This window comes from Solanum lycopersicum, chromosome 10, assembly GCF_036512215.1.
Source record: "Solanum lycopersicum chromosome 10, SLM_r2.1".
Lineage (NCBI taxonomy): Eukaryota > Viridiplantae > Streptophyta > Magnoliopsida > Solanales > Solanaceae > Solanum > Solanum lycopersicum.
This window is the reverse complement of record NC_090809.1, coordinates 3,797,860-3,811,384: the sequence shown is the minus strand read 5'-3', so window position 1 is coordinate 3,811,384 and position 13,525 is coordinate 3,797,860. Positions and strand designations below refer to the sequence as shown.

The 13,525-nt window shown below is 33.1% G+C and overlaps 1 long non-coding RNA gene across 1 annotated transcript; it reads right to left on the bottom strand.

The window, feature by feature from the left end:
* Window positions 1-3,243: 3,243 nt before the first annotated feature.
* LOC138339164 (uncharacterized) lies at window positions 3,244-4,395 on the bottom strand. The gene is made up of 2 exons (XR_011212193.1): window positions 4,031-4,395; window positions 3,244-3,496 (listed from the first exon to the last, which is right to left on the bottom strand). It is a non-coding gene; the product is annotated as an uncharacterized lncRNA (long non-coding RNA).
* Between the last annotated feature and the right edge of the window lie 9,130 nt (window positions 4,396-13,525).

Here is a 13,525-nt window from a genome sequence, read left to right as displayed (position 1 = left end):
AACTCATCTTGGTTTTATAAGTTGAAAAATAATTTGGGACAAATATCTTTGTAATGTGAAAAAATAATATTGGATAGAGGAAGTATGAGAAATAATATATTTTATAGCTGAAGGGTGTGTTTGGTATGAAGGAAAATGTTTATTTGAAAAATATGTGGATTTTATCTTATTTTCTTATGTTTGGTTGGAGAGTAGAAAATATTTTCATGAAAATACTTTTTAATATTTGGTTGGCAAATAAAAAAATTTTTTTAGAAACATCTTCTATTTTTGGATTGAGACTAAAAAATACCCTTAAGGAAAATACTTTCTAATCCAAAAAATTGAACTAGTACGTGACCCCAACACCCAAATTAGGACAAGACTCTGATGACCGTTCCAAAATCCGACACTGACATCTGACCCAAGAAACAAAATTGACGGGGTCGCGGGGGTGGGGGTGGGATAGGGGAGAGGATGGCTTAAAAAATGATTTTTTAAAAAGTTTGAAATATTTTTCAAAATTAATTTTTTTTTAAATGACGGGGTGACAGGGGAGGGGTGGCCTTGCTGGCGGTGTGGGTTGCGTAAAAATTTTCAAAAAATTAAATTTGAAATATTTTTTAAAAGCAATTTTTGGGAGAGTCGTGTAGTATTAGTAGGGTAAGAAAAAAAATTATAGGATGAAGAGTTTTAGAAAATGTTTTCCTTCAAGGTAAGTCATTTTCCACAAATTTGAGAAAAATGGGTTGATTGAGGAAATATTTTCCAAACATTTAAGTCAACCGAATATGCAAAAATTGAAAAATATTTTCTGAAAAAATGTTTTACTCCATGCCAAACGCATCCTAAGTGAATACATACAAAGTTCTCACTTCCAAGTTTATGGTAAACCTTAAATTTCGACGACTGTGATTTCAAATACATATTGTAATGAGCTAATAAGTGCGTAGAATGATTTCAGGTCAAAAATCGCAAAAAAAGACCCAAAAATGGATTAAAACGTGAAATGAAATGATCGCGATTTAATCTCATAACTAGGGTTATGTATACAAAAGTTCTCACTTCCAAATTTATGGTAATTGTTGTTTACTGCTAGTTATGAGATCTTAAAATCGAAAAGGGTCATGGAACTTAAAATTAAATATGGATGGTGAAATAGATATTTTATAATATCTTTTTATGAAGCGATGATCATTATAAGGTTCTTTGCTAAATATTATATATTTTTAATGATTGTAAACATCAGAACGTGCATATATTCTAACTTGCTTGATATTATGATATAAAAAAGTTTAGATTCGAAAAAGGATCATTTACATGGATTTGAGGATATCAACCTACATCTAATAGCTTGAGCTCGAGAGACTAACCTGAGGTTTTTGATAAATGGACAAATTAGTTCGACACCCAATTGTTGATAATGACTTAAGGTGATATTCTCTGAATTGGACCAAGATACTTTAGGAGACTAATAGATTCATCAGCTTTGAACATTGAACACACCTGCAACATCAGTTGATAGTAAAAAATCTGTTACAGTTCAGACATTTAAGAATTGTAACTCCAATTCATCTTTATTATTGATTAAATCAAGTACATAAAATAGTTAGTATTTCTCCTTCTAAAGAAAACAAAAAATTTTAAATAGTAATTAAAAATTAGAATTCGACAGCAAAATATAAAAGATATCTCCTCATGAGGTAATTATATGATTTTCTGAGGTAAAAGAGCTCCTGACCAATTAGAAAAATAAAAAAAATGCCAATAAAAGGAACCCAGGACCCATTTTCTTCTCCAATTTGAGTTTTACTAACATCTCAAATGAATTCAAGAACCTATTCGAAGAAATTCTGACCCCCAGTCAGAAAGGTTTGTGAGTTTCGAACAGCTATTGTGGATGAACCTAATAAGATAGCAATTACAACCCAAGAAATAATAGGTGCTTGGCCAAACAACACTACTTACTATGAAATTTGACCTCAAACTAGCTGGGTTATTATTTTTTGCAAATGACCGCTTTAATCCAGCAAAAGGGTGTAGTTTGGATGACATCAAGAGATCAATTATGCCAAGTAAATTATATTATCCTAATAATAATTTATCTAACGAGAATTGTAGTATTTCATGCAAAACTTCTCTATCAAGGGTGTGTCTGGTATGAAGAAATTAAACGTTATCCATGGAAAATTTTCCTAGAATGTTTTCCATGGAAAACTTTTCTAGAAAATGTTTTCTTGAAAAACAAGTGGATTTTAACATATTTTCTCATTTTAGTTGGTGAGTAGAAAATATATTCTGAAAAATATTTTTAAATGTTTGGTTGGTGAATGAAGAATATTTTTCTAGAAATTTTTATTTTTTTTTATGAATAAAAAATACTTTTAGAAAAATAATTTCTGACCCAAAAATCAATTTTAATAATCGATCTAGAACTAGATCGTAACGCCCGAACTTGGATATGACTCCGACGATTGTTTGAAAATCAGACCCATGACTTCCAATTTTTTTAAAATATTGAAATATTTTTCTAAAAACAATTTTCTTTTCAATTTTTTTTGATGAACAGTGGGGAGGGGGGGGGGGGGGGGTTAAAGGGGTTGGTGTAAAAGTTATGTTTTTAAAATTTAAAATATTTTTCATAATCAAATTATGACGAGGATGACCTAGATGGGGATAGTGCATGACAAAAAATAAAATATTTTTAAATTTTAAATATCTTTCAAAAATAATTTTTTAAAGAAAAAATTGACGCGGGGAGTTGGGGGGTGTAGTGGATTTACGTTATGGAATGAGACAAAAATGAAATTTTAGAACTTTGAAATATTTTTCTAAAATATTATAGTTTTGTGGGGATAGGGGTCGGAGGAGGTTAAAATAATTTTAAAATTTGAAGTATTAAAAGAAAAATGACTTTTTAACTTTTTCTCTTTGGGGGTTGGGAGAGGGGGGGGGGGGGAGGCTGGGGTTGGTTTGCATGTAGGGGTAAAAGAATATTTGAAATCTAAAAAATCAAAAAAATTTAAAACTTGAAAAATAATAAAATTTTAAATTTTTTAAATTTGAATTTTTTCTTTTATGTAAATGAATAGTAATTAAAAATTTTAAAAGATTATATTGAAGAATAAAGTAGAGTTTTGAAAATGTTTTTTCCAGTCATTCTCATTAAATATAATGAAAATAAGTAGATTTGAAAAACACTTTCTAAAACATTTAAACTAACCAAACATCAAAATTGAATTAAAATGAATCATTGCCTCCAAATAATGAACCAACCTTGTTTTATATTTAAGCAAAAACTTCAGTAGTAATAAATGATTACATACAAAACCAGAACTATAACAATACATGTCATTGAAAACCAAACATCTCAAAGTAAAAGTACAACTCAAAAATTATATCATAGGTTTAATCCATATTATCAAATATTCTTGGTAGTTTTGAACATGGCTGCTGCTTCTAAATTCTTGTTTGTAATTACCTCCACCTCAGCGCTTTGCTTTCTTGATTCTTTTCCCTATAAGAAAATAATACTCTTATCAATTATTAAATTACATTTAGTTGCATTGAATAATATTTTCCCTTTTTTAATCAGACAAAAAAAATACATGATCATGAAATCGGAACATATTTAGTTGAACAAAAATTAATTAGTAGTAGTAGTAGTAGTGTGTGTGTATATATATATATATATATATATATATATATATATATATATATATATATATATATATATATATATATATATATATATATATATAAAAGATAATTGAATTAAAACAAAAGAAATGTTATTTTTATGTCAAAATCTTATTGTTAATAATTCAAAATGACAGCTAAGAAAATTAAAGAAAAGACATGAAGAGAAAAAAACTAGGGTGGAAACCCTCCTCCCCACTAGCACTTTACCTTCATCATATCATTATGACTCATTAAATTAAATCAGTGAATATAACATAAATAAATAACATACAACGACTAGAAAAACAAGAAATACTTTTTAGTGGTGAAGGAATTAAAAAAATAAAGCAAGTAAAATTAATGAACAAACCTGTTTCCGGAAAATCACAAAGAATCAAAACAACCTCTTCCTCCTCTTTGGTAAGAGAATCCTTGAACATACATAGAGTGTTTGAATCACGAAGCCTCGAATGATGCCTAGCGACTTCTAGTTGGCCTCTACTAGAAGAAGCTGCAGATGGAGGCAATTGTTGAGGATTTTCTGAATTAGAGGTGTTTTGGGGAATTGATGAGATGAGAGTGGAATCATGTTGAGAATCAAAAAATGAAACAAAAAACTTTCTTTGGGGGGTTCCTTTTACCCAACCTTCTTTAAAGTGAGATCTCGTATGGGCTGCTATTGCTTGGCTTGAATAAAACCTTCTTCCGCAATAAATGCATTAAAAAATTGATACTCCATCTTGTCTCTTCATTTTCTTTAATTTTATTTTCATTATTTTGAGGACAAGAGGAGTATTTATACAAAAGGGAAAAATTAGAATAGGCGGGTGGTAGGGATAGGGTAAGAGGGTTAGGAGAGAGATTTGGATAAAAAATTGTTTTGATTCCTATTTTGTTCATATTAGAAAATATCTTCATTTTTTAATTAATTTCTTTATGTGTAATTAGTGCATTTATTATATATGTGAATAAGAAGAAATTAGATCTTAACAAATCAAAAATCTTCATATTTATATTTTATTATGGGATAAATTCCTTAAAATTAACATTTTATTGAAAACCTCCTAAAATAATTTGAAATCTTAACTACCCCTGTAAATTTGGTTATTTGACATATTTTATCTAGTACAATTTAGTCCTAAGAGAAAAGGAATACTTCTACATTAATGTTATTTAGTAGCTTACTCTACTAGTCTATCTATAGAAAATTTCAGGATACCATCATCAAAAGCTTGATTTGCTAACCCAAAGTCTAGCAATACTTTCAGTCATTCCAACCAGTTCGAAATCATTACTCACTCAACTGAAAATCCTACACCTTTCGACCAGTATTTGGAACTCTCTCCGTCCAACCCCCTCCCCTAGACCCTTCCAAACGATTCTTGTCTACAACCCTCTCGAACATCAAACAAAGTTGATGTGTCCTCTCCACATCTTTTACCTCCGTCAATCCCCTCTCATAACAGTTTGACTTCCACATTTCAAACAAATAAAGTACCATCAAGCTGTTAAAAAAACTGATTCTTACCCAGCCACCTATAATCACCCCCTAGAGGACAATACTCAATTTTTCCCTCAGCACATGCCACATCCTCCTCACCAGGTGGACGAAGAAAATCGCATGCATGAAGACTAACATGTTAAATCTGGGCTTTCTCACACTATCTTAATTACCACCAATCCCATGCATAACATATCTCAACTAACTGATCTCCAATTATTAGATCACTGCCATGATATCCAACAAAAATATTTTCCTCCTTCTATAATAAGCAGTCATTATACCAACAATCAAACGCTCTTAAGGAAGAAAAACCCAAAAAGTAGATCCATTAAACTTCATCCACAGACCCCTTCCATGAACAATCAGACCCAATTGTCTATGCAACCACAGCAATCTTACTCTCTCAGCCCCCTTTATCCTTGATGAAACAAGGACTCCAGGGACAAATTGTGTTCTTCACCCTAGACTTGGAAGGAAGGTAAGTCCAAATAATACTCCAAAACCCAAACTTCCTTGCTCAAATTATCACAGAAGGAATGCATCTTACAATGCACAACTACACCAACGAAGTGTGGTTGAACAATCTACTAAACCCCAGAGATGGCTCCCTCGCTATTCCTTCCCATGCAAGCTCTTTGGAACCTCCCAACCCATTTCAATTAGTTCGAGTGCAAACGGACCTCACGTTCTTCTCTCCACAGGAACTATGTTTGGAAAACCACTATTTCACCCTTGGAACCCGATCCTCAACCAGAATACAAACCCCCAGAACCCTATGGTGGAAGTCCCAATGGAAGTGGAGAGAATGAAGGAAATAAATCCCTCATTCACCGGGATATCAAACCTAAACAGTCTAGCCCTAATGCTCATCTGAAAATGGTAGACCAGAACTATATCTACAAATGCCCACCAAACCTCAAGAAATTCTTGATTGTCTTTTGCCCTCCCCCCCCCCCCCCCACCTCGTAGACAGTGAAGTTGCCAGTAGTTTTGTGCCCTACCCTGAGGACTCCTTGAGAAGAGGTTACGAACACCACCAACCTTTATCTTATGAATTCTGCTAATTCCATAATAATTTGGAACATTCGTGGGGCTCACAATGAACCCTTTATGAGAAATCTAATGGACATCATTAGAACCCACATTCCTTGTATTTTGGATCTACTGGAAACTAGGCTCTACGACCATACAAATATGAAGAACCACCTCAACTTCGATGGAATGTTACAAGTCCCTACTGTAGGAAGATCTGAAGGAATTTTTCTATTATGACATAACAACTTAGTGGTGGTGATCCAAGTGTCAAACTACAATCAAGAACTGCATGCAATAGTTTAGGTAACTCCCAACCAACAAGCTTGGTTACTAAGTATTATCTATGCTAGTACTGACGTAATGTTCCGTAATAACCTATGGTTAGTCATAAAGAAATAGGTAACTGGTACATAGGGCCTTGGCTTTTAGGAGGGGATTTTAACAATATAACTTGTCAATCTGAAAAATGGAGAGGTAGACAGTTTAACCCTTCGCGCGCTACTAAATTTATTAATTGCATAAACCATTATGGATTACTAGACCTAGGTTTTAAAGGCTCCAAATACACTTGGTCAAACCATCACCGCTAAGGAGGGCTTATTCTTGAATGCCTATATAGATGCCTAGCCACCAAAGATTGGATTCATGTTTATGACAACACTATATTAATCACCTCCCCCACACCTACTCAGACCACTCCCCCCTTCTCCTCACTCTTCACCCCAATTTTGACTCTCATTCTGAAAAAATTCATTTGGAAACCTTCTGGTGCACGCACCAAAACTTTCATACTCTAATTCCTAGGAGTAAAGCTACTTTTGGAAATTTCCTAAAGGAAAAAATCCCAAATTATCGCCTATCTTGAAAGTATTCAAAAATTTCTCACTTTCCCATTAGCTCCTTTCTCTAAAGCCTTGACCAAGATCTTAGATTAGAATATAATGATACTCTAAAAATCGAGGAAGATTATTGGAGAATGTGATATAGAATTAAATAGTTGTCTTATGGGGATAACAATACCTGCTTCTTCCATCTATTTGTTATTAACAGACGTAGGCATAATAAAATTAACCATTTCATCGACGACCTTGGAAATTGGATAGATAACAATGACCACATTCTATCCCATTCATTAGACTTCTTCCAAAAAATCTAGACTACCTTTCATTCCACCTCCTCTGTCCATACCATCTCCAAAATTACACCTTCCTTCAAAATATTAGATCTCTCTGAATTAGGGAAACCCTTTAGAGACGTGGAGATTCAAAACTTCGTATCCTCCTTCAAACCATTCAAAGCTCCAGGACATGATGGATTACACCCCTTCTTCTATAAAAAATATTGGCATGTTATCATCCCCTCAGTCAAAAAATTTATTCATGATATATTCCACAACCTCGAGATTCCCTCCATTATAAATCAAACCTATCTCTGTCCCATTCCGAAAATCCAAAATGCAAATAATCTTCGTAATTTCAAACCTATAAGTCTTTGTAACACTACAAACAAAATTCTCACTAATATCATAGTCGTTTGGATAAAGCATCTCCTGCCAGAAATCATTGTTCTTTATCAATCCAGTTCCCTCCGGGGAAGAAGGCCTACTGATTATGCCATTATCATTCAATAGCTCATGCACAATTTTAGGACCTCTATGGCTGCAATGGGTAACTTCATGAAAGCTCTACCTTGAAAAAGTTTTGGATAAACTGGAATGCTCCTTCATCTACCGATTTCTAACCTACTTCAAGTTTCCACCAAAAATCTCCAAACTCATTATGTCTTGCATCTCTACGTCCTCTATGGCAATTATTATTAATGGAAAAAAACTCGGCTACTTCTATCCCATTTGGGTATTTCTCAACATAAAAAGAAAATTCATTACGTAAGTCGGAAAAAATCACAAATCCTACTTCTCTAGGAGGTTTAGAGCTTCATGACTTCAAGTCAAAAATCATTACTACTCTTGCTAGTTTTGCCTGGAGAATGTTCACTAACCCTTCTTCAACATGGGTAAAGTGCCTTTATCATAACAATAGCTTCCGAAAAAATCACGCACACTCATCTTTTACCTCGAAAAATGCTATGTTGCGTTGGAAACATTGTGCTAAAGGTTGTAAATGGTCTTATTGCTTCAGGAAAAAAACATAAATATTTGGAATTTTAACTGGATCCCCCCTCATCAAACCTCCGATCCCTAATTCAAGGCCCCCATTCCTTTATCGGATTGTCACAAAAGTGTTGCTGATTTATGTCACAATAATCAATCGAAACTTGATTCCTGCTCCTTTGATTTTCCCTTGTCCATCCTACAAGATGTAACCTCCACTCCTATTTTCTCAACTCTGTCAAAAGACACTCTTGAATCACAACAACAACTTGACAGGACATCTCAACAGAATCTCCTTTCACTATATCTTTAGGGAAATTAGCCACACAATCATCAATTTTTTTTGCTACCATAATTCATTTTACAAACATTAAATTTTATTCTGCATTCAGTCATGCAAATCAAAAATACTTTGACTACATTTCTTTTATTAAATTTTATTGTACATTTAGTTATCCAAATTTAAATACTTTGACTACATTTCTTATATTAATTAATTTTAATCTGCATACATTCATGCAAATCTAAATACTTTGACTACATTTCTTATATTAAATTTCATTCTGTATTTAGCCTTTCAAATCTAAATACTTTAACTTCATTTCTCATGGTAAATTTTATTCTGTTATTAGTCATGCAAATCTAAATATTACTCCCTCATTCTAATATTACTTTGACTACTTTTCCATTTAAGGAATAAGAATCATTTTCTTACTGATTTAATCCTTTAATTTTTTTAAATACAATATATTTATGTATTTTATTCAAACAGTTAACGCACAATTTTGACTAAATATGTACATGGAAAAAAAATAACAATTGAGGAATTCTTTTGAAATTTAAAATATTTATGTAGAAGAATTAATTTTAAAATTAAAATAACAAAAAAAGTAAGTAATCTTGGTTTTATAAGTTGAAAAATAATTTGGGACAAATATCTTTGTAATGTGAAAAAATAATATTGGATGGAAGAAGTATGAGAAATAATATATTTTATAGCCGAAGGGTGTGTTTGGTATGAAGGAAAATGTTTTCTTGAAAAATATGTGGATTTTAACTTATTTTCTTATGTTTGGTTGGAGAGTAGAAAATATTTTCTTGAAAATACTTTTTAATATTTGATTGGCAAATAAAAAATATTTTTTAGAAATATCTTCTATTTTTGGATTAAGACTAAAAAATACTCTTAAGGAAAATACTTTCTTATCCAAAAACTTGAACTAGTACGTGACCCCAACACCCAAATTAGGACAAGACTCTGATGACCGTTCCAAAATCCGACACTGACATCTGACCCAAGAAAAAAATCGATGGGGTCGCGGGGGTTGGGGTGGAATAGGGGAGGGGATGGCTTAAAAAATGAATTTTTAAAAAATTTGAAATATTTTTCAAAATTTTTTTTAAAAAAAATGAAAGGGTGGCAGGGGAGGGGTGGCCTTGCTGGCGGTGTGGGTTGCGTAAAAATTTTCAAAAAATTAAATTTAAAATATTTTTGAAAAGCAATTTTTGGGAGAGTCGTGTAGTATTAGTAGGGTATGAAAAAAAATTATAGGATGAAGAGTTTTAGAAAATGTTTTCCTTCAAGGGAAGTCATTTTCCACAAATTTGAGAAAAATGAGTTGATTGAGGAAATATTTTCCAAACATTTAAGTCAACCGAACATGCAAAAATTGAAAAATATTTTCTGAAAAATGTTTTACTCCATGCCAAACGCATCCTAAATGAATACATAGAAAGTTCTCAATTCCAAGTTTATGGTAAACCTTAAATTTCGACGACTGTGATTTCAAATACATATTGTAATGAACTAATAAGTACGTAGAATGATTTTCAGGTCAAAAATCGCAAAAAAAGACCCAAAAATGGATTGAAACGTGAAATGAAATGATCGCGATTTAATCTCATAACTAGGGTTATTTATCCAAAAGTTCTCACTTCCAAATTTATGGTAATTGTTTTTTACTGCTAGTTATGAGATCTTAAAATCGAAAAGGGTCATGGAACTTAAAATTAAATATGGATGGTGAAATAGATATTTTATAATATCTTTTTATGAAGTGATGATCATTATAAGGTTCTTTGCTAAATATTATACATTTTTAATGATTGTAAACATCAAGAACTTGCATATATTCTAACTTGCTTGATATTATGATATAAAAAAGTTTAGATTCGAAAAAGGATCATTTACATGGATTTGGGGATATCAACCTACATCTAATAGCTTGAGCTCGAGACACTAACCTGAGGTTTTTGATAAATGGACAAATTAGTTTGACACCCAACTGTCGATAATGACTTAGGGTGATATTCTCTGAATTGGACCGAGATACTTTAGGAGACTAATAGATTAATCAGCTTTGAACAATCAACACACCTGCAACATCAGTTGATAGTAAAATATCTGTTAGAGTTCATATATTTAAGAATTGTAACTCCAATTCATCTTTATTATGGATTAAAATTCAAGTACATAAAATAGTTAGTATTTCTCCTTCTAAAGAAAACAAAAATTTTTAATAGTAATTAAAAATTAGAATTTCGAGAGCAAAATATAAAAGATATCTCCTCATGAGGTAATTGTTGATTTTCTGAGGTAAAAGAGCCCCTGACCAAATAGAAAAAAAAAATAAAAACATAATGCCAATAAAAGGAACCCATGGCCCATATTCTTTTCCAATTTGAGCTTTACTAATATCTCAAATGAATTCAAGAACATATTTGAAGAAATTCTGACCTCTATGGCAATTATTATTAATGGACAAAAACTCGGCTACTTCTATCCCATTAGAGGTATCCGTCAAGGAGACCCCTTTCCTATACCTTTTTATTTTGTGTATGGAAATGTTTTCTGATTATATCAACTACCATGTAGATATAGGATTATGGAATCTCATCAAAATCTCGACAAGGGGTCCTCCCTTCTCCCACTTAGTCTATGCAGTTGACTTCACATTCATGGCAAAGGCCACTAACTCCTCCATTCAGGCTACGTCACAAAAATAAACTCACAGACACCTTCGTTATTTCCCACACTTATAAATTTGGCACTTACCTAGGCCTCTGTATATTAAATAAGTCGCCAAAGCATAACGACATCCTCTATATCATTGACAAGATGAAACAACGTTTAGCAAATTGGAAAATTAACTTCCTCACTATCGCTAAAAGAACCACTCTTGTTCACTCCACCCTCAACTCCATACAAAATTATCGTATGCAATATTTTAAGCTTCCTCGAAAAAATTCTCAATTGTATTGATAAAATCCAACGCTACTTTATTTGGGTATTTCTCAACATAAAAAGAAAATTCAATACGTAAGTCGAAAAAAATCACAAATCCTACTTCTCCAGGAGGTTTAGAGCTTCATGACTCCAAGTCCAAAATCATTGCTACTCTTGCTAGTTTTGCCTGGAGAATGTTCACTAACCCTTCTTTAACATGGTTAAAGTGCCTTTATCATAACAATAGCTTCCGAAAAAATCAAGCACACTTATCATTACCTCGAAAAACGCTATGTTTGGTTGGAAACATTGTGCTAAAGGTTGTAAATGGTCTTATTGCTTTAGGAAAAAAACACAAATATTTGGAATTTTAACTGGATCCCCCCTCATCAAACCTCCGATCCCTAATTCAAGGCCCCCATTCCTTTATCGGATTGTCACAAAAGTGTTGCTGATTTATGTCACAATAATCAATCGAAACTAGATTCCTGGTCCTTTGATTTTCCCTTGTCCATTCTACAAGATGTAACCTCCACTCCTATTTTCTCGACTCTGTCAAAAGACACTCCTATTTGGTCTTTCACTGAAATGGGTATATTTACTATGGCCTTTGTTTACAAACTTAACCCACCTACAACTCCCGACAACAATAAAAATGTCAAATAGATTCGGAACATTAAAACCTTACCTAAGATCAAATTTTTTTCTCTGGATGTGTTACCATAACAAAATCCCTTCTGCGTTCTATCTTAACAAACTCAAGATCATCCCGTCAAACAACTACCAAATTTTAACGTTGCAGCAAAAAACCCCCAACTCATCTTCCTTGGATGCAGCATTGCCCCAGAATTTCTGGAACCAACTTAATATCTCCTTTCCTCCATCAAATCATCACAATGTGGACTGGCTACTTTACCTTAAAAATCTCAATCATCACAATGTGGACTGGCTAATTGCCATGTTGAAGCCCAAGGTACGAGTGTCGATCAGGACCATTTGCGTCTATTTTTGCTTTTTGGTTTTTGCTGGAAATTCAGCTTTCTTGTACAAAAAGCAGAAAAATTCAAAGAATGGGAGGTGACAGTCTAACTAAGAGTGGACACATCTGCCTTCATGCCTTTCAGCATCTTGTACGACCTTTCAACCTTGTTGAGGGTACGTATAAGCATATCCTCGGAACATCCACCTTTCTAATTCTTAGACTTTTGGCACTCATAAGGAGGCACATATCTATATTTTCCATGCCTTTCCTTTTCGGATTATAGTCCCTCCATTCATGATATCTATCTTTCCATCCTTCATCTCTACCCCAACCTTGATTTCAACCCTATCTAGGGTAGTTTGAACGATAGTCACCACCTTGGTTTGCTAGAAAGTTCACCTCTTCATTATACAGAGCTTGAAAATTCGTTTCCTCAAAACTAGTACTCCTGACTCCCACAAGAGTAACACCTCGTGCACCAGTTCTTATGACATTTTCTGATAGAATATAAAGTTATGTCATAGTCTTTGCCATGTTTTTGTCCCTCTCATTGTCCTTTTCAATTTTATCCATAGATAGATGAAAGGTTACAAAAGAGACCTAGTCTTCACGAGTATATCACGCCCTTTTGATGGTTGTCATGCCATCCAGAAGTTGAGTTCCTACTGTGTATGGTTGCTGCATTAAGCCTCCGGGTGAGAGTTGGTCTACGACACCTTTGTTTACCGAATCCAAACTTCAGTAAAAGTACCATGTGAGCATATTATCAGGAAAACCATGGCTTGGGCATTATAATATCAGCTTCTTAAACCATAGCCAACTTTCGTGTAGAGTATCTCCATTCAGGCGCTAAAAGCTTTGAATGTTATCCCGGATAGTCATCATCTTTGAGGGAGGGTGATGATCAACTCCTCTCATACAGTGATGAAATTTCAATCTCTCCCATCATAGAAAATAAGAACAATGACTGACTCTTGAGAGATGTTTTGAAAGAGAAGGGTTTGCAAA